Genomic DNA, 23,184 nt, shown 5'->3' with positions numbered 1-23,184 from the left:
ATTGGGTCATTGATTGAAAAATTATTAAGTATATTTAGAACAACTTGGATATGTGTCTACTTTTTCAACTGTAAGTTTATTCAATCTAAATACAGTTTCAGTAACAGATGAAAATTAAGCATGTGAATTGAGATGTGCTGTAAGTATAAAACAGTCTCTGGATTTCAAAGACATACAAAATAAAAAAATGCAAAGTATCTCATTAATAACTTTAAGAAATTGATTACATGTTAAAATGATAATATTTTGATGTGTTCGTTTAAATAAATTCTTAAAATTAATTTAAATTGTAATCTAATCACTTTTAATCTGGCTACCAGAAAATTTTAAATTATATATGTGGCTCACCTTATATTTCTATTGGACAGCACTGACCTCTACTGTAAGTTCTGTGGGGACAGGAATCATGACTGTCTTATTTACTTATTTAAAAAACATTTGTAACATTTATCATGTGCCAGGTATTACTCTATGCATTACTTACAATTATAAGCATTAACTTTTAAAATTCTTATTACAGTCTTTTTAGTATTATCTACATTTTACGTATGAGGAAATTTGCACAAAGAGATTAACTTAGCTAGTTGAAGGTCACAGAGCTGACCTTGTGGAGATAGTCTGTAAGGATCCAGACTCCACACTCCGTAATTTTGTTATGCTGTCTCTTGTTCATTCTTTTATTACAGGTGTCTACCTAATTAACAACAATATGCAAGTATTCTTCTTCAATTAATCAACCTGTTATTCAATAAGCATTAACAGAATGCTTATGTGCCAGGTATCGTGCTGGGTGGTACGGACCCGGCTGTGAATGAAACAAAAGCTTTAATTTTAAAGAAACTCTATTCAGTAGCAATGACAACGATATGAGACAATGATAATACAGAATTGTATTAAACAGAACAATTATACAATACAAATACACTATTTGAGAACACATGAAGTTGCACCTACCTTAGCTGAGAGATGAGCGATGTGATGGGAAGAGTGAGAGAAAACCTTAAAGGATAATTAGGAATTAGCTACACGTGGGTAAGTGGGAGTGGTTGGTGAAGTGGTTGGTCCCCCCCCTACTACGCAGGGGGGCCCAGATGAGCAGAGGAAAGAAATAGCCTGGTGTTTGCCGCTGAAGTGGTTTAAGCCAAATGAATAACAAGTTCAGATTTAACTCCATGAAAGATCACACTGGATAAAGTTGGAGAAGAAATTGGAAGGAAGAAACAGTATTATACAGCAGAGAAACAATGAAGAGTCTGATGGTCTGATCCTGAGCATAGATGATAGTAATTTAGGTTAAAGTGGGGGTAGTGATAAATGAGCCGCATTTTAGAGATATTTAAGGGATAGAGTAGACTTAACCTGATGTCTGATTGGAAGGAGGATGGTGTTTGTTGCAGATGTTGCAAATTACTTAATCAATATCTGTTTTCACTTTCTTCTTGGTTTTTTGAGGTGCCAATGTGCCCATCTCGAGTCAATGGATCTTGATGGGGTAATACAATCATAGCGATCCTGTTCCCCACTTTCTGGTCTCCCCTGCAGCTGGGTCAGTCATCTGGCTTGTCTGACAAGTGAGCCGTACAGAGAAGTCTGCTCGGAAGTTCTTCAGGGAAAGCTTTGTTTCCTGGTGGACTCATGGTTGCTGCTGCTTTTTTCTGTTTTCCTGAAAGAGAAAATGATGCAGCTCTATCTTGATTCCATTGGGCAACGCCAAGTGAATTGCAAAAATATTGTTAGGCATTTTAAAGTTATTGAATCAACACCACAGCCGCCTACCTTGAATCTACATGTTATGTGAGAAACATAAAGCAATAGCACTTAAGCTGCTGTTAATAAAGGATGTGTAAACTGAGTTGTTTACTGCTTGTAGCTGAACACATGTCTCTTTGATAATGGGTTAAATGAGAGTTGTCAAGGCTTTTCCCTGGTTTCTGACTTAAGCAACTGGGTGCATCACTGGAAAGCCTGGGGGCAGAACAGGGTTAAAAGGAAATTTCTTGAGCTAAAGATTGCTTATGCTAAATGTGATGGGAGTGGGTATATCCAAGTGACAAGTAGGCCATTCAATATACATGTGCAAAAATCGAGAGAGAGAGACAGAGAGAGGGAACGAGCTCTGGCCTGGAGACACAGACTTACGAATCATTAACATATTAGTATAACAGGTCAATTTACCTAGGGAGATAAATATATAATAAAAGAAAAATATATTGCTAATGAGATCATACCTTTCTAGTATAAATATGACTTCTAATTCTCAGCCTTGCCCTAAAATGTTTAGGGATCCAGGATGCTGGAGCTGGGATGTTATCTGGCTGGTAGTTTGAACATAGAGTATGACATCACTTAAATATAGGATGAAAGCACATAAGAAAAGAATACTGACAGTGGCAGTATCTTGATTAAGGTTTCCCAAAAGCAGGCCCTGGGACAACAAACCAAGTAGTTCTTTGGGAGGTTATCCCAGAAAACATAAGTTAGCGGAATGGTGAAGTGATACAGGAAAATAAAGGAAGTGAATAAAGGATGTGTTATCAGGGAATTACCACTGTGGGTACCTGGAGCTTAAAACTGCCAGAGAAATCATGAAGCCACTGTAGAACATATACCTCAGAGTTATTCCACTGAGTGCGAGGGAGCTGGGAGCTGGGTATGTATACACCAATTTCCTTTCTTTTCCACTCAGCTTTACTGTGGTATCATAGACAGATAAAACCATAAGATAGATAAAGTTGTGTCCACCAATTTCTGTCAGCCATTGATGAGGGCTGCTCCCATGCACATGGGCAGAGCGGGCTCTACAATGAGATGCATGTGCTGGCAGCTGAAAGTCTGGTCAGCATGCGCTAATGGCAAGATCCTAGGGGCTATGGGAAGGGTGTCAACAGCATCTAAGATGGAGCATAATTAAAGCCAAGAAGGCCATGGGATACAATGGAGGCAGCCAGAAAGGAGTAAGAAGAGTTGAAAGAGGAGACGAGACAGAACCTGATGGAATTTTCTGAGCTAAACAAGGTGTCTGCAGTCACTTGAGCATTCCAGCAACCTTGGGCACCAGCAAAAGGGGATATTAAAAGTGCTCACCAGCTCTAAACATAAGGGATGCTATGTTATAGAAGGGCCATTTTAGTGGCATTTGAAGAGCAACTCCTGCTTTTACTACTAACTCTTAATTCTGAGTAAACTAAAAATGCATTTTCCCCTCTTAACAAAAAATAACCCTTGGGACTTCCCTTGGTGGCACAGTGGTTAAGAATCCGCCTGCCAACTCAGGGGACACAGGTTCGAGCCCTGGTCCGGGAAGATCCCACATGCCGCGGAGCAACAAAGCCCGTGCGCCACAACTACTGAAGCCCGTGTGCCTAGAGACCGTGCTCTGCAACAAGAGAGGCCACTGCAATGGGAAGCCCGTGCACCGCAATGAAGAGTAGCCCCAGCTCGCCGCAACTAGAGAAAGCCCACGCAGCAACGAAGACCCAACGCAGCCAAAAATAAATAAGTTAATTTATTTATTTTAAAAGATTTATTTAAAAAAATAACCCTTGAGAGAAAATGAAACAAAGCAACCGAAAAACTGCCCGCTGCTAAAATATTTTGCTCCATCTGTTTCAATGGAAGGAAAATTTTTTAATAAGAATTCTCTGGAGACTTTGAAAAGTGAACAGAAAATATTCATATTTTTTGGTGATAATTTGTCAGTGGGTGACTTCTTAGGTTCAATGACTATCTATTGATGATTTTGAATGTAAATGACCTTCCTAGGCCAGAAAATGCTGTGAAATCCCTGGAAGGACTAGTGCGTTGTGATGTGAATTATAAGGAGCCAAAGGGGTGTCCCATCTGTAATCAGAAATGAAAATATCCTGCAGGCAGTCTTGTTTTTCACAGTTTGCTTGGAAATGTTTTTTTCAAGAACCAGAGAGTCTATACGCAGTCATATTTATTTCTCATTGTGTTGGAGCTTTCACCATGTAGGAATCCAGAAGAGGATTATGTTAAAGGGCGGCTCATGTGTCCTGGGGATTTAGAATTCATCAGGCCCAAATGACCTTGCACTTTATACAATGTGTCCAGCGTCAGGGTCAAGCTTTCCTGCTCACTTCTCAGAGGCTTTCTATGAATGCAAATGACCCCTGAATATGACAGAGAACTGAGAGTTGGTTGATCCAAGAATATTTTCTTCCAGAGAGACTATATTCTGTTAGATCTGGTTATAAAACACAAAGAAATTTAATTGGCTGTTCTGGAACATTTTACATTTTTCTTGTAATAGCCCATCTGGCATGGTGATGTTTGAAATGCCATTGTAGGATAACATGGTACTGGTCCTTGAAGTAGCATAAAACCTGATGTATCTGGAACATGCTGTAAACACCACAGGGAAAGACTTTTTTTTCATGGAAAAGCTCAGTTTCCTGTAGCACAATGACCTGAGTGCCGAGGACACATAACCTTTTTTTTTTTTTTTAAGAAAGCAAATACAAAAACCCCTAGTTCATTCTCTCTGAATAACTTTCCCCAAATGGTGATGAGAACATAGCAAAATCATGTACAAGTTAAATAACTGTGATAGCAGCTTCTAGAAAGTTGTGACTCAAGTAAAAGCATTAGAATATGCATGGTTTTCAAGCAGAAACTGTTATAATTGAAAGAATTATTGAGCCATACTTACTATAAACCTCCCAGTTTCCTGCTTAAAAAAACAAAAACACGTAAAACAAACAAAACAACCACAGACACCAGACTAGCAAGACTGGCATTCAGCAGAGTCGGGAAGTGTAAGGATAAAGCCTTGGCTTCTGCTTATCCTGTTGGGGCCCCTTGAAAAATGTCCTCAAGGGATGAAGAGTTTGTTTTGAAAACATTTGCCCAATAGCCTGAAAGTTCCTCTCCTGTTCCGCTAAATGATGCTGACTCAAGCCTCATCTAAAAAAAACTAATATCCAGATTTTTACCTACTCGTTTGGTGGGACTGACAAATTTGCAGTTCAGAAGGAAAAAGAAGACATTTAAGAGAGAAGAAAGGGGCAAGATAAGCATTTCGGTAATTCATTTAAAACATAAATTCTGGCCCAAAGTACTATATTTGGGGAGAGGATGAGAGGAAAAAGGAGGACTCATCACTACAGTGCTTCTGTTTTGCCTCTTCTGCCCACACACGATTTTAATCCCAGGACCTTTCCAAACTCATAGCCCACCCTCCACTTCTCATCAGAGGCCAACTCCCTCTTCAAATCTCCTCCATGTTAAGGTATTAATCTAAGTTAAAGCATTAATATATTCATGTACCACACCTCCAGGTAATGTGTTTGCATTTTAATAGGAAACTTCTGGAAAAAATGCATTTTACCAATGGAATCATTCAAATGGTGGGAATTGTGGGTAGCATAGCAGGCCATTGAAAAAGATGCATCTGGGGTGGGGTGGTGGGCAAGTCTTCCTGCAGCCAAGGAATTCTCCTCTGAGCTTGGGGAATCTCCCTCTTCTCTAGCAAGTCTGCTCCTGTCCCAGAGGGAGACTTTACCTCCTTCCTCAAGGTTGCATGCTGCAAGTTGCTCACTGCAACCCAGCCATGACAACTGGGCCAGGAAAAGAGTGATCAGGGTCTGCATCCTGTACATATTTCACCAAGACCTGCATCAGTATTCTTAAAATAGGGTTTCCCAAGGTATGTGTTGCAAAATTATATAGGAGAATGAATTTACATGATCAAATAAGTTTGGGAAATGATTTGTACCATGCCATCTCCTTGGAGGGTTGTCCTAAGAAATCCTATAGTAAGTGTCAGGGTCAGGGATTTTACCTCCCTTCCAACTAACAAGATAGCTTGTCCCCTTTTTATGGATGCTGGGGGAAGACATGAAACTCCTGGGTCAGAGACAAAGACCTTTATTACAGCAAGCAGCATGAGTAGCGTGTTTGCCTTTGTTCCCCTCGTCCCCCAAAGCCTGGAAGGAAATGCAGAGGGGACCCAGGGGATGCTGTGCATCAGTGGATTTGTGTTACAGCTGAGGAATTCACCTAAGAACTTGGGGAGTCTACCCCTTTTCTCAAGTCTGTTCCCAGAGGGAGACTTTACCTCCTTCCTTGAGGCTGCGTGCTGCAAAGCCTCTCACTGCAGTACAACCATGACAAATGGCCCAGGAAAGGAATGATCAGGGTCTTGCAATGTTGGCACAGCCAGCAAGAATGTACAGGGATGCCCAAGGACTAGAGCAGGTTGCTTCTCCTAATAGTAACTAAACTTGCTTAATTCTGTTAAACCCAGAAATTCCCAATGTGTATGACCAGACAACAGCATTCAGTGGAACATATTTTGAGACAGTTGATTTCTATTTGTTCACACTTTTGGACTCCACATGGTGGAAGTGGGTCAGAGTGTTTCATTTTAGGTTCCTTCATGGGTTTAAAACAATTTTTTTTAAATAGTATCAATATAAGGGAGAGGTTTTCCAATATGGGACCAGGCAGGTATTTTATTTTCAGGATTTACCATCTCCTTCCAATCAGTTTTCCTTTGAACCAAATCTGGGACTCACATACACTATTTTTTTCTGATCAAGGTAATCACTTCCAAGACCAAATAGGAATGGTTGTAGATTTCTCTATTATTAATCATCGTCCTAGTTTTATCATTTAGGCTTCTGTTGAGCAGAATCTCCTCTGGAATTTTAAGGAACACTTCTTTTCCAGAAGGTCTATTCCATTATGTTTGGGCTCCATCTCTCTGTTAATTTGAAGAATCTTTGAAAATATAATCCCTTTAACAAATTTTGATGATCAGTCTTTTGGAAAGGAAGATACTTATATAGCTTAGTTTTTGTAACTTTATTCATTCCTTGGCCACTTTTTTTCATTCTTACTTGTGAATGCTGACCATGCCTCTGCTCTTTCACCCTTATCTCTCCCTATTATGGGGAATTCTTCTGGAAGTTATCTTTTCTCGTTCCACATCTCTCTCTCATTCTCCTCCGTTTTTGCTGGGCTGGATGCCTATTTTAATTAAATTACCATGTAGACTTTTTCTTTTCTGCTGAACTTCACTCCAGGAACATGCAATTGATGACTGCTATTCTCTAGCTTCTTTCCTCAAACTTTATCTTGACCATTTACAGTCTAAGTGTCACCCAAATCCTCACAAAGGTGATTAAATGGCAGCTTCTTCAGCCCCCTTTTCTCATTGTACCCACATGATTTCCTTTTTGCTGGCAAGTCTTTTTGCTATTTTGTAATGGGGAAAAAACATGAGCTGCTTTTTCAAATCTTGTGTTTATATTCTCAACCAAACGTAGCACTAGACGTTCTCTTTCCTTTGGCTTTAATTAACTGGAATCTTTGTCTTCTGTCAAAAATTCAAATTTTGGTATAAGAGACTTTCTTTCACTCCATTTTGTATTATAAATGATCATTCTCAGTTTTCTCTGTAACAATATTTCACATGTTCATATAGAAACTGGGCTTAATTGCAGTTGCAATATGATATTCCCTTGAAATCAGAGGGTGGTAAGCATCTGTTTACTCATAACTCTGAAAATGGAAGCCGAATCAAACATCCGTGATAAATCATTAGCCATGAATCAGCCTAACATATTGTGAGAATGAATGCCTGGAGTTGCTGATCATTTCAAGGTGTTAAAATATTACAAAATGACTATGTACCCATATTGCAGTCATTTAACCTGATTCTTCTTTGCCATTTCCTGCTCAGGAAATTGGGCTCCATCTAACTGCACAGCTGGGTTGGCTTTAGAAACCTCACATTTCGACCCAAATGATCAGGCTGGTTGTACAGCTAGGCAAATCCATGGGTTTCAACATAAAAATCTTTAGCATGTGCCCCAGTGATGTGAGGGAATCAGAGTTTTTCTGAGTGTCTCGTCAATTAACAGAAAGATAAGGAACCACCACCCTAGGAGCTGTTCAGGAGGAGATATTTTTAACAAGACTGATAGATCTGGCCTCACACCGAATGTTCTCCTAGTTTTCAGGAAATTATTATTTGGAAACAACTGAAACTTAAAGGACAACAGTACATTTCTACTTTTATATTTTCATGGGAAGACATTTTTAGTTCTGATTTCTCTGACCCCCACCAAAAAGACATACTACTTCTGAAAGTAGGAAGCTAAAGTAATCAGGAAGAGGGAAGACTTTCGGGGTGAAGATAAAATTCCTCCCACCCATAAATTAGAGTGACTTCGTACCAAAAAATATGAAAAAACTTAGTTTATGAAATCACGAGGGCAGGACTAGGATGAAGAGTTCCACTGACTACTTTGTGCTGGGCACAGCTCTAGGTGCTGGAGATTCAGTAAGGAAGCAGAGAGACAAAAGCCCCTGCCCTCACAGAGTTTACATCCTAGTGGAGGGAGGTGGATAATAAACCATGAAAATATATTAGACAGTGACAGAGCTAAGGAGAACAATAAAGGCAGGAGAGGGACTGGAATGTTGGGGGGGGCGGGGTGTGATACACTGGGTGGTCGGAGAAGACTCCACTGAGAATGTGGCCTTTGAATAAACGTCTGAAGCAGGTTCGGGACAGAGCCACACAAAGAACTAGAGCAAGTGCATACTAGGTGGAGGGGGAGCAAGGCCTTGAGGCAGGATCGTGCCTCTAACATCAGAGGAGCAGCAGAGAGGCCAACCATGGGGAGCGGCAGAGAGGAACAAGCAAGGAGGTTGAAGCAAAGAAACGAGGGAGAACTGCAGGCAACCAGGGCAGGAGGTAAGGTGACAGAGGCGGATGGTGAAAGGCCTCAGGGGTCATTGTAAGGATGTTGCTTAGGGACAGACACTGTTCTGCTTTCTCAGAATGTATCATCTGGCAGGGGAAAAATACATGGATGATGATGATAAGATGAGATGACTATTAAAGGTAGGAAAGAACAGGGTGTTATGGAATCATAGCGTGCTGGGTCCTAATGTACTGGATGGGTCTCTCGCATGAGGAAAGTGTGTTTGTGCTGAGACCAACAGGATGAGCATGAGTTAGATGCCTGGAGGTGGTGATGGCTCCGGGTGTGAGCTGCAGCTGTTTCTGGGGCCACAAGCAGCAGCAGTGGGAAAGAGCACTGAAGCGAACACATCAGGAACCGAGAAGACATCTGTTAGGACGAAGGCTGAAGAACAAGCGGGATGGTGCTGCAAGATGAAGCTGGGGAAGGGGGGCCATGGCAGGAGGCAACTGGATTATAAAAAGGGTTTGGATTTTACCTGAGAGCACTAGGGAGCTGTGGAATATTGTGAACAGGGAGATTACGTGATTGGGTCTGTCTTTTGAAAGATCACTCTAGGTCGAGGGTAGAGAGCAGACTGAGAAGAGCCAGCTGTGAGAAAGGGGAAACAGCTAACATTCTCCTGCAGTGGCACAGGGAGGAGGGGACTTGGGACTTTCGGACTTTGCTGGTGGTAGAAGGAATGGAGAGACGGGAAACACCTGAGAGACATTTACGGACTAGAATAGATAGGACTGGGTGATATTGGATGCGGGGTTGCTGGTGGGGAAGTTTAAAGTGGAGAGAAAGATCAAAGATGTCATTCAAGTTTCTGGCTCTGGCAACTTGAGAGATGGTGGTGCCACTGACTGCAAAGAGGGGACAAAAGAGAAGGAACAAGGTCAGAGATGGATTTTGGCTTTCGGAATGTGCCATTCGTGTAACCCAAATAGCATTTGCTGTATTTTTTCCTGTAACTCCTTTCCCTAACTGAAAATTTTAAAAAGATCTGTTCGGATTATTCCTTGAGTGACTTAGATTAATCTTTATGTTTTACTATAGGAATATCATTTCAAGGTAGCATTTCCTACAGATCTTTCTGTAAATCTGTATAGCTATTAGGGACTTGGTTTCAGGCGGAATCACACAATGATGCAGGTTGGAACATAGCTAAGCATGTGGCGCCATCTTCAGGACAGTTTATTAAAAAGTTATAAAACCAAACAGATTGAAAGGCAAGCCTCTGCCCCAGAATTCTTTTCTAGGGAGCGAGTATGACTCCATCTTGTTTGGTAATAAGGAGCTAAAAAAAACGTTTCTTCCAAATCCAATTGTATGCCTAAATTCTTGTCTTCCTGAGAATTATAGTTCATCACAGGATATAGGAAAGACGGTGACCATTTTTCCTTTGAAATCATTCCAGTTTGAAAGTGTCTGTGAGCTGGACAACTGAGCTTTGCTGTGGAAAAGCCTGGAAAGGGAAATTAAGGCAGTATCCCTTCAGGTTTTCTACCCTGGTGCCCAGATTCTCTGGGGCTTTTCCAATTTCATGTCATACATTTATGTTCTCCACTAGGTGCCTCATTAAATGTATAGCCAAGGGAATTTAATTCTTATGCATTTAGAAAAAAATTGTTAGTCTTTGCACCTAAATTTTTTGGATAGGAAATGTAGTAATAGAGTAATATAATCTACACTTTAAAAATATAAGGTTGTAAATAAAACTCAGTATTGTACCATAGCTAAGCACAATGAGGAGGAATAATATAGCTCATGAGATGACTTTTATTTTTAAAATCCTCTCAGCCTTTACTTATTCTATTTGAAGAGGCTCCGCCCTTTCTTTTTGCAGGGTTTGGTTATGAAAACATGCATATATGTGTTTCTCAGAATGTATCTGCCACCTTCATGTACAGGATATACTGTTTAACCTACACCGAGCATTTAGCACAGTCTCATGAATAACTGGGAGATAAACAGCTTGGCTTTTACGTGGAGGCAAGTGGTTTCTACCATCTTGTGGTACCCTGCTTGCAAATGGGCTTTCTTCCTAGACTGCTCTCATTAAAAATGCATATCAATTTACATTCCCACCAACAGTGTAAGAGGGTTCCCTTTTCACCACACCCTTTCCAGCATTTATTGTTTCTAGCTTTTTTGATAATGGCCATTCTGACCAGCGTGAGGTGATACCTCATTGTAGTTTTGATTTGCATTTCTCTAATAATTAGTGATGTTGAGCATCTTTTCATGTGCCTCCTGGCCATCTGTATGTCTTCCTTGGTGAAATGTCTATTTAGGTCTTCCACCCATTTGTTAACTGGATTGTTTGGTTTTTTTTGATATTGAGCTCCATGAGCTGTTTGTATATTTTGGAGATTAATCTTCTGTCTGTTGTTTCATTTGCAAATATTTTACAACCACTATGGAAAACAGTATGGAGTTTCCTTAAAACTAAAAATAGAACTACCATATGACCCAGCAATCCCACTACTGGGCATATACCCTGAGAAAACCATAATTCAAAAAGAGTCATGTACCACAATGTTCATTGCAGCACTATTTACAGTAGCCAGGGCATGGAACCAACCTAAATGTCCAGCGAAAGATGAATGGATAAAGAAGATGTGGCACATATATACAATGGAATATTACTCAGCCATAAAAAGAAATGAAATTGAATTATTTGTAGTGAGGTGGATGGACCTAGAATCTGTCATACAGAGTGAAGTAAGTCAGAAAGAGAAAAACAAATACCGTATGCTAACACATATATATGGAATCTAAAAAAAAAAAAAAAAAAGGTACTGATGAACCTAGTTGCAGGGCAGGAATAAAGAGGTAGAAGTAGAGAATGGACTTGAGGACACGGGGTGGGAGGGGGAAGCTGGGGCAAAGTGAGAGTAGCATCAACATATATACACTACCGAATGTAAAATAGTTGGCTGGTGGGAAGCAGCAGCACAGCACAGGGAGATTGGCTCGGTGCTTTGCAATGACCTAGGGTGATGGGTTAGGGAGGATGGGAGGGAGGCTCAAGAGGGAGGGGATATGGGAACATGTGTATGCATATCGCTGATTCGCTTTGTTGTGCAACAGAAACTAATACAGTATTGTGAAGCAATTATACTGCAATAAAGATTTATTTTTAAAAAAATGGGGCTTCCCTGGTGGCACAGTGGTTGAGAATCTGCCTGCCAATGCAGGGGACACGGGTTCGAGCCCTGGTCTGGGAAGATCCTACATGCCGCGGAGCAACTGGGCCTGTGAGCCACGACTACTGAGCCTGCGCGTCTGGAGCCTGTGCTCCGCAACAAGAGAGGCCGCGACAGTGAGAGGCCCGCGCACCGCGATGAAGAGTGGCCCCCACTTGCCACAACTAGAGAAAGCCCTCGCACAGAAACGAAGACCCAACACAGCCAAAAATAAATAAATAAATAAATAAATTTTTTTAAAAATGCATGTCTTTCCGTTAAGGAATTGTGAGTCCCAGAGTTCCTGTTAATCTTGAAAGAGAACACACTAATCTAAATTCAGTTTCTCGATAAATGGGGGCCCAGACCACCCCATCAGTGACAGGTTTGGGTTTCTTGGGGTTCAAACTAGGCTTATAGCGGGGGGAGGGGAAGGGTGGGACATACAAAACATGTGTCCAATAATAGTATCTACTAGTATTTACGTGTTTACAATGTGCCGAGTGCTTTTACGTGGACTATCTCACTTAATCCTCATAACCTATGGATACTTTTTTTTATGAGTGGGTACTTTCATTATCACCTGTGTTCTACAGATCAGGATACTGAAACTGAGAGAGAATTTAAAATAATTTGCTCAAGGCTCACACTCAGTGCTTAGTAAAGCTAAGGAAATAAATTCTAATCTAGGCGTTCTTTCTCCAGAGCCAACAAGCTTGACCAAAACCTCATACTACCCCTTAAAGGGAAAATATTTCACCAAAAGGAAAACAGCCCTAACCAAGAGCCATGCAAATAGTCTGAGCAAAACATTCAGAGAGCAGAAGGGCAGGGATTGAGGGCAAGGGCAGAGTCTGGAGTGATGCTCTGAGGTACAGAAGTTCCTCTTCCCTTCTTGATTGTTCCAGAATCTTGGCATTGCCTGGGTAGGGGAGCTCTGGGCAGTATACAGTAACATAGGGCCTTGAGACTTCTGAGGGTGAGTCTGGCAGATACTGGGACTTGCAGAGATGAGAGGGTGGGGAGCCAAGGAATTCACTGTTGTCTTCTTTCCATTTTGTTTTAGGATCAAGGTTCGAGACAAAGGGCCACAGTCCCTGATAATAGAAGCCACTGCGTGAGGTTAGTAACACACACTTAGCCCACTGAAAAGGAGCAGAAATAAATAACATCTTCACCCTCTTCAGTCAGGCAGAAGTTGGTGCACAGAGAATGGCGTGGGCATAGCTGAGGTCTGCTGAGAGGCCAGCAGGCAAGTCAATGCGACGATGATGACCCGCACAGCAGCGCCAGCTACAGGGATGAGAGCATAGGGTTTGGAGTCTAAAGCCCTGGTTCCAAGCTGAACACGGCCACTAACTGTGTGACTTTGGGCAATTCATTAAAATTATTTGATCTTTAATTTGCTCAGCTGAAAAACAGCAGCAAGAGCTACTGAATAGGATTGTTGGGATATCAAAGAAACAATGTATGAAACACTGTACGCTATAATACTACTGAGTGCCTTGTATGTGCTAGACATTGGGGATAGAAAATTAAGCTACAATCTTTGCTCTCAAGGAGTTCACAATCTAATGAAATAAATATTGGTTATCTTTAGTATCTTGAACCCCTCCCTTCTTTCTAATTATCCCTTTTACCCCACCATTTGGATATTGTCTTAGTTTGGACAATGATTTGAGTGCAAAAGGTTTATTTGGAGGTGCAAGGAAACAGAGGAGAGGTGTGGAAAGTGATACAGGAGAGGAAAGATCCTCAGCACAGGGGGCTAGCTACCACCTTAAGCCACTCTGGAAAATGCTGCAAAACACACAGCTCAAAGGTTTCCCACCTAAGGAATGGGGGAGCCAGAGCAATTTAACACCAACTTTTAACAATTATTGGTTGAAGATTTCTTTTAGTGGGTGTTAATTTCTTGGCACCTGCCAGGGGTCCAGGCAGAGTGTCTCACAGCAGTTTCAGAAAAAGGCCTAGGGCAGAGAAATGGAGACACTGGCAGTTGGAAGATGGCTGGCGCACATTGAAGTCATCGAGCCAAAGATGTGGGTAGGTCACTGACAGCATCTGCAAAACGTGGTCCATGTCTGAGGGTGCCTGAGTGGGCTCCCTCTCTCCCAGGACCCAAGGCAAAACCAGGAGAGAGGACTCTTCCCAACACTTAGCACTGTAGATGAAGGGGAGAAGGAGGCTAAAGATATGCTAACACTTTCTAAAGGCAGAATTTACCCTTGAACTGTTGTACATTTGCAGAAATTTGGCACAGGTGTGCAGCTCAATAGAATAATTGCTCTGCTGTTGAACTTTCTGTGATGGTGGGAATATTCTATAGCTTCACTGTCCAGTGCAGTAGCCAACAGTCCCATGTGAGTTGCTGAGCACCTGAAATGTGGTGGGTGTGACTGAGGAACTACATTTTTACTTTTATTTAATTTTAATTAATTTGAATAATCCCATGTGGCTAATGGTTACCATGTTAGACAACATAACTTTAGAGCAGTTTAATTATATTTTATTATTCATAAGAAGTTGTTCAGAAATCATCCTAATCATTTTCTTCATTAAGGATAGAGGTAAATCAAAGATGTCATATGGCTGAGTGTTAAAATCAATATTAATTTTGAATTGAGCACAACTGAATATCACCACCAACTTAATAGAAACTTCTGGGAAATGGGAATAAATGTGAAGTCTTACCAACATTTGTTAGAAAAATGTATTATAAAAAGTTTAGTGGTCAAATTTCTAAAGTTTGACACAACAGTCCAGAAACAATAGTATCTCAGCAGCTCTAGTGCATATGATGATTTTAAATGATGACTGGACTGAAGTTGGTGGAGAAGCATGATATTTTGGGGTACAGGATTTTCTTTACATTTATTTCTTCATATATATATAATTTTCATTAATTATACTTCATATTATTGTTTATATTTCTATAAGTATTTATGGACTCAAATTCCATATAACGTGCTTTACAAAATTAATTAGTCAATACATCCTCTAAGTCAGATTAATTATTATCTCTTTTTCCCTTTTTTTTTTAAACTGTTTAAAAGTTTTTCCATCAACAGAGGAATGGATAAGGAAGATGTGGTACATATATACAGTGGAATATTACTCAGCCATAAAAAAGAATGAAATAATGCCATTTGCAACAACATGGATGGATCTAGAGATTGTCATACTAAGTGAAGTAAGTCAGACAGAGAAAGACAAATATCATATGATATAACTTATATGTGGAATCTTAAAAAAGGGTACAAATGAACTTATCTACAAAACAGAAATATAGTTACAGATGTAGAAAACAAACTTATGGTTACCAGGGGTAAGGGGGGGAGGGATAAATTGGGAGATTGGGATTGACATATACACACTACTATATATAAAATAGATAACTGGGGCTTCCCTGGTGGCGCAGTGGTTGAGAATCCGCCTGCCAATGCAGGGGACACGGGTTCGAGCCCTGGTCTGGGAAGATCCCACATGCCGCAGAGCAACTAGGCCCGTGAGCCACAATTACTGAGCCTGAGCGTCTAGAGCCTGTGTTCCACAACGAGAGAGGCCGCGATAGTGAGAGGCCTGCGCACCGCGATGAAGAGTGGCCCCCACTTGCCGCAACTAAAGAAAGCCCTCACACAGAAACGAAGACACAACACAGCCATAAATAAATAAATAAATAAATAAAATTAAAAAAAAAAATAGATAACTAATAAGAACGTACTGTATAGCACAGGGAACTCTACTCAATACTCTGTAATGGCCTATCTGGGAAAAGAATCTAAAAAAGAGTGAATATATGTGTATGTATAACTGATTTACTTTGCTGTACACCTGAAACTAGCACAACACTGTAAATCAACTATACTCCAATAAAAATGTTTTTAAAAGTTTTTAATAATTGTTTTTGTACATAACCAATAGCTTCCAGAATCATCATTTTCATTGTTCTTGACAGTTTTTCTGCTTTAAAGTATGTTCTGCAGTGTGACTCAGATCCTGTGTAACTGGGATCGGGGATTGACGTTAGCTTGGAGGTTGTGTTGGTTCATGTGTGATTTTTCCCCAGCATGTTAGTGCTTTGAACCACTGTGTAACAGCAGCTGAATGCAAAGTGCACTAGGACAGCTGAATGCAAAGTGCACTAGGACAGCTGAACATCTTGGGCTGGGCTCGGCTGTGCTGTGCCAGCTTATCCACTGTCCTCTTGGTGCCATCTGGCCTCCTGCTCTCCTGGAGGTGCTCATGGCATGGTGCTCCCTGACCTTCGTGCTCTTGGTCCTCATCTCCATTACTCAGCAGCCCCAGCTCTTCTATAATCTACCTTTAGTTTTTTGTTTTTTGGTTTTTTTTATGTAAGTGTTTTTCTAACTTTTATGCAAGTACCTATTTATACAGTAGTATTTTTTAATTTATTAACTATGTAATAGTTTTTTTAAACTGTGCTGTATTTTTATTAGAAAAACCATTCTTTTTGTTAGCTCATATTGTAAAGTTTTGTATGTTTTGAGTGGAAATTGCTTATGTTTTGAGTGGCCTGATGCTGATACTAATTTGCCAATAAACCCTATTATGTTTAGTGTGTGATTTTGCAGCTTTGAGTAGGCTTTTCTTTTTTCAGGAATATACATGTTGTATTCAGGCAAAACCACCTGTACATTGATTTTGCAATTGAATGAGAGAATAGCCACAACAAAACAAACCCACAAAGAGATTCTGACTCCAAATTGCTTCTAGAATGATTAGCTATGTTTGGAAGTGAATATTCTCATATGAACAGTATTCCAAGCAATATGCGTTGCTGCTTTGTTTATATTACGGATTTTGCTAAACCAATGATATATGATGGTAACTTTGTGACAATCACTGGTCACACACAAGTCCTGGGATGTCAGAAATGACAGTAAAGGTGGTTATTTGATCTTCCAAAGACCTAGGCCAAAGACAAAGGAAAGCATAGATTTTGGCTGAATAGCCAGACCAAAGATGAAGTTCCATGTCTATACTAGAAAGAAGACATGTACATTGACCTATATAAATCATATAATTAATTTCTTTGAGATTTTGGTGTGCGTGTTCTTCAGGTCCTAAAAAGCCTGAAGAACATGGCACACTGCTTTCTACCCTCATCTCTTCTTTGACCCAATATAATACTCCATCTTAGAATATACGTAGGAAAAGGGTTCATGAATTTCATGTCTATATTCTGGAGCTAGGCTACTTCTCTCTCACGTAAAAGAAGTCAGCTACCAAGTGGTACTTATGGAGAAGTTGTTCCTCATTGTGTATTTGTAGAGAGGGAGTATAAAGATCAATTCATATATACCCACCCCAGCTTAGTGCCCTTAAAGTATTTGTTTCTTAAAAAAAGCTATAATAAATTACATCTCTTAAAATATATGTGCATTCTATTTACAATAGTCAAAATATGGAAGCAACCTAAATGTCCATCAACAAATGAATGCATAAAGAAGATGTAGTATATATATATATATATATATATATATATATATATATATATATATATATATATATATATATATACACACAATGGAATATTAGCCATAAAAAAGAATGAAATAATGCCACTTGCAGCAACATGGATGGATCTAGAGATTACCATACTAAGTGAAGTACGTCAGACAGAGAAAGACAAATATCATATGATATCATTTACATACGGAATCTAAAAAATGACACAAATGGACTTTTTTGCAAAACTGAAACAGAGTCACAGACACAGAAAACAAACTTATGGTTACCAAAGGGGAAAGCAGGGGGAGGAAAAAATTAGGAATTTGGGATTGACAGATACACACACTACTGAATATAAAATAGGTAAACAACAAGGTCCTACTATATAGCATGGGGAACTATATTCAATATCTTGTAATAACCTATAATGGAAAAGAACCTGAAAAAGAATAGATATATGTATTTGTATAACTGAATCACTGTTGTACACCTGAAACATTATAAATCAACTATACTTTAAGTAAAAAAAAACACTCTGGCTCTTAGATAGCTTCATCCACCAGAGGGCAAACAGCAGAAGCAAGAAGAACTACAATCCTGCAGCCTGTGGAACGAAAACCACATTCACAGAAAGATAGACAAGATGAAAAGGCAGAGGATTAAGTACCAGATGAAGGAACAAGATAAAACCCCATAAAAACAACTAAATGAAGTGGAGATAGGCAACCTTACAGAAAAATGATTCAGAATAATGATAGTGAGATTGATCCAGGACCTTGGAAAAAGAATGGAGGCAAAGATTGAGAAGATGCAAGAAATGGTTAACAAAGACCTAGAAGGACTAAAGAAAAAACACCTAGAAGAATTAAAGAACAAACAAACAGATGAACAATACAATAACTGAAATGAAAAATACACTAGAAGCAATCAATAGCAGAATAACTGAGGCAGGAGAACGGATAAGTGACCTGGAAGACAGAATGGTGGAATTCACTGCCATGGAACAGAATAAAGAAAAAAGAATGAAAAGAAATGAACACAGCCTAAGAGACCTCTGGGACAACATTAAATGCACCAACATTCACATTACAGGGGTCCCAGAAGGAGAAGAGAGAGAGAAAGGACCAGAGAAAATATTTGAAAAGATTATAGTTGAAAACATCCTTAACATGGGAAAGGAAATAGCCACCCAGGTCCAGGAAGGGCAGAGAGTCCCAGGCAGGATAAACCCAAGGAGAAACATGCCGAGACACATAGTAATCAAATTGACAAAAATTAAAGAAAAAGAAAAATTATTAAAAGCAACAAGGGAAAAACAACAAATAACATACAAGGGAACTCCCATAAGGTTAACAGCTGATTTCTCAGCAAAAACTCTACAAGCCAGAAGGGAGTGGCATGATATATTTAAAGTGATGAAAGGGAAGAACCTACAACCAAGATTACTCTACGTGGCAAGGATCTCATTCAGATTTGATGAAGAAATCAAAAGCTTTTCAGACAAGCAAAAGCTAAGAGAATTCAGCACCACCAAACCAGCTCTACAACAAATGCTAAAGGAACTTCTCTAAGTGGGAAACACAAGAGAAGAAAAGGACCTATAAAAACAAACCCAAAACAACTAAGAAAATGGTAATAGGAACATACTTATCAATAGTTACCTTAAATGTGAATGGATTAAATGCTCCAACCAAAAGACACAAGCTTGCTGAATGCATACAAAAACAAGACCCATATATATGCTGTCTACAAGAGACCCACTTCAGACCTAGGGACACATACAAACTGAAAGTGAGGGGATGGAAAAAGATATTCCATGCAAGGGGAAATCAAAAGAAAGCTGGAGTAGCAATACTCGTATCAGATAAAATAGACTTTAAAATAAAGAATGTTACAAGAGACAAGGAAGGACACTACATAATGATCAAGGGATCAATCCATAAAGAAGATATAACAATTATAAATATATATGCACCCAACATAGGAGCACCTCAATACATAAGGCAACTGCTAACAGCTATAAAAGAGGAAATGTACAGTAATACAATAATAGTGGGGGACTTTAAGTGAGACTTCTCTTCTCACTTACACCAATGGACAGATAATCCAAAATGAAAATTAACAAGGAAACACATGCTTTAAATGACACAATAGACCAGCTAGATTTAATTGATATTTATAAGACAGTCCATCCAAAAACAGCAGATTACACTTTCTTCTCAAGTGCACATGGAACATTCTCCAAGATAGATTACATCTTGGGTCACAAATCAAGCCTCAGTAAATTTAAGAAAATTGAAATCATATCAAGCACCTTTTCTAACCACAACACTATGAGATTAGAAATGAATTACAGGGGGAAAAACGTAAAAAACACAAACACATGGAGGCTAAACAATATGTTACTAAATAACCAAGAAATCACTGAAGAAATCAAAGACGGAACCAAAAAATACCTAGAGACAAATGACAATGAAAACACAACGATCCAAAACCTATAGGATGCAGCAAAAGCAGTTCTAAGAGGGAAGTTTACAGCAATACAATCTTACCTCAAGAAACAAGAAAAATCTCAAATAAATAATCTAACCTTACACCTAAAGGAACTAGTGAAAGAAGAGCAAAGAAAACCCAAAGTTAGTAGAGGGAAAGAAATCATAGGGATCTGAGCAGAAATAAATGAAATAGAAACAAAGAAAACAATAGCAAAGATCAATAAAAGTAAAAGCTGGTTCTTTGAGAAGATAAACAAAATTGGTAAACCATTAGCCAGACTCATCAAGAAAAAGGAGGAGAGGACTCAAATCAATAAAATCAGAAATAAAAAAGGAGAAGTTACAACAGATACCACAGAAATACAAAGCATCCTAAGAGACTACTACAAGCAACTCTATGCCAGTAAAATGGACAACCTGGAAGAAATGGACAAATTCTTAGAAAGGTATAACCTTCCAAGACTGAACCAAGAAGAAACAGAAAATATGAACAGACCAATCACAAGTAATGAAATTGAAACTGTGAGGAAAAATCTTCCAACAAACAAAAGTCCAGGACCAGATGGCTTCACAGGTGAATTCTACCAAACATTTAGAGAAGAGCTAACACCCATCCTTCTCAACCTCTTCCAAAAAGTTGCAGAGGAAGGAACACTCCTAAACTCATTCTATGATGCCACCATCACCCTGGTACCAAAACCAGATAAAGGTACTACAAAAAAAAGAAAATTACAGACCAATATCACTGATGAATATAGATGCAAAAATCCTCAACAAAATACTAGCAAACAGAATCCAACAACACATGAAAAGGGTCATACACCTTGATCAAGTGGGATTTATCCCAGGGATGCAAGGATTCTTCAATATATGCAAATCAATCAATGTGATACACCGTATTAACATATTGTAGAATAAAAACCATATGATCATCTCAATAGATGCAGAAAAAGCTTCTGGCAAAATTCAACACCCATTTATGATAAAAGCTCTCCAGAAAGTGAGCATAGAGGGAACCTACCTCAATATAATAAAGGCCATATATGACAAACCCACAGCAAACATCATTCTCAATGGTGAAAAACTGAAAGCATTTCCTCTAAGATCAGGAACAAGACAAGGATGTCCACCCTTGCCACTTTTATTCAACATAGTTTTGGAAGTCCTAGCCACAGCAATCAGAGAAGAAAAAGAAATAAAAGGAATACAAACTGGAAAAGAAGAAGTAAACCTGTCAGTGTTTGCAGATAATATGATACTATACATAGAGAATCCTAAAGATGTCACCAGAAAACTACTAGAGCAAATCAATGAATTTGGTAAAGTTGCAGGATACAAAATTAATGCACAGAAATCTCTTGCATTCCTATACACTAACAACAAAAGATCAGAAAGATAAATTAAGGAAAGAATCCCATTCACCACTGCAACAAAAAGAATAAAATACCAAGGAATAAACCTACCTAAGGAGGTAAAAGACCTGTACTCAGAAAACTATAAGACACTGATGAAATAAATCAAACATGACACAGACAGATGGAGAGATATACCATGTTCTTGGATTGGAAGAATCAATATTGTGAAAATGACTATACTACCCAAAGCAATCTACAGATTCAATGCAATCCCTATCAAATTACCAATGGCATTTTTTACAGAACTAGAACAAAAAATCTTAAAAGTTGTATGGAGACACAAAAGACCCCGAATAGCCAAAGCAGTCTTGAGGGAAAAAAAATGGAGCTGGAGGAATCAGACTCCCTGACTTCAGACTATACTACAAAGCTACAGTAATCAAGACAATATGGTACTGGCACAAAAAAACAGAAATATAGATCAATGGAACAGGATAGAAAGCCCAGAGATAAACCCACACACCTATGGTCAACTAATCTATGACAAAGGAGGCAAGGATATACAATGGAGAAAAGATGCCCTCTTCAATAAGTGGTGCTGGGAAAACTGGACAGCTCTATGTAAAAGAATGGAAGTAGAATACTCCCTGACACCATACACAAAAATAAACTCAAAATGGATTAAAGACCTAAAAGTAAGACCGGACACTTTAAAACTCTTAGAGGAAAACATAGGAAGAACACTCTTTGACATAAATCACAGCAAGATCTTTTTTGATACACCTCCTAGAGTAATGAAAATAAAAACAAAAATAAACAAATGGGACCTAATGAAACTTAAATGCTTTTGCACAGCAAAGGAAGCTATAAACAAGACGAAAAGACAACACTCAGAATGGGAGAAAATATTTGCAAACAAATCAATGGAGAAAGGATTAATCTCCAAAATATATAAACAGCTCATGCAGCTCAATATTAAAAGAACAAACAACCCAATCCAAAAATGGGCAGAAGACCTAAATAGACATCTCTCCGAAGAAGACATACAGATGGCCAAGAGACACATGCAAAGCTGCTAAACATCACTAATTATTAGAGAACTGCAAATCAAAACATTGAGGTATCACCTCACACCGTTTAGAATGGGCATCATCAGAAAATCTACAAACAACAAATGCTGGAGAGGGTGTGGAGAAAAGGGAACCCTCTTGCACTGTTGGTGGGAATGTCCATTGATACAGCCACTATGGAGAACAGTATGGAGGTTCCTTAAAAAACTAAAAATAGAATTACCATATGACCCAGCAATCCCACTACTGGGCATATACCCAAGGAAAACCATAATTCAAAGAGACACATGTACCCCAATGTTCACTGCAGCACTATTTACAATAGCCAGGTCATGGAAGCAACCTAAATGCCCAATGACAGATGAATGGATAAAGAAGATGTGGTACATATATACAATGGAGTATTACTCAGGCATAAAAAGGAACGAAATTGGGTCATTTGTAGAGATGTGGGTGGACCTAGAGACCGTCATACAGAGTGCAGTAAGTCAGAAAGAGAAAAACAAATATCGTATATTAATGCATATATGTGGAATCTAGAAAAATGGTACAAATGAACTGGTTTGCAAGGCAGAAATAGAGACGCAGATGTAGGGGGAAACTGGGGGTAGGGGGTGGTGGTGGTGGGATGAATTGGGAGATTGGGATTGACATGTATACACTAATATGTATAAAATAGATAACTAATAAGAAACTGCAGTATAAAAAAATTAAAATAAATTTAAAAAATAAAAAACATTCAGATTCAATAACTTTCAGGAATTAGTTAAAAATGAACTATGCAATGAAAACAATAAATTCTCCCTCAAAAATATATGTGCATTAATTTGAGTTATATGCTTTTCAATGCTTCCATCAAATTTGTGCTTTCTCACTGC

At 39.1% G+C, this 23,184-nt stretch overlaps 1 long non-coding RNA gene across 2 annotated transcripts in view; it reads right to left on the bottom strand.

Annotated features, from left to right (window-relative positions):
• Positions 1 to 316: 316 nt before the first annotated feature.
• Positions 317 to 23,184, bottom strand: part of LOC137765271 (uncharacterized) — a 206,480-nt gene continuing 183,612 nt past the window's right edge. For both annotated transcript variants that reach the window (XR_011074139.1, XR_011074140.1), the window contains exon 8: positions 317 to 1,663. This is a non-coding gene — a long non-coding RNA (uncharacterized lncRNA). The remainder of the gene's footprint in view (positions 1,664 to 23,184) is intronic.

Source organism: Eschrichtius robustus, chromosome 5 (assembly GCF_028021215.1).
Source record: "Eschrichtius robustus isolate mEscRob2 chromosome 5, mEscRob2.pri, whole genome shotgun sequence".
NCBI lineage: Eukaryota > Metazoa > Chordata > Mammalia > Artiodactyla > Eschrichtiidae > Eschrichtius > Eschrichtius robustus.
Note: the sequence above shows the minus strand (reverse complement) of the source record. Positions and strands in the feature narration are given on the sequence as shown.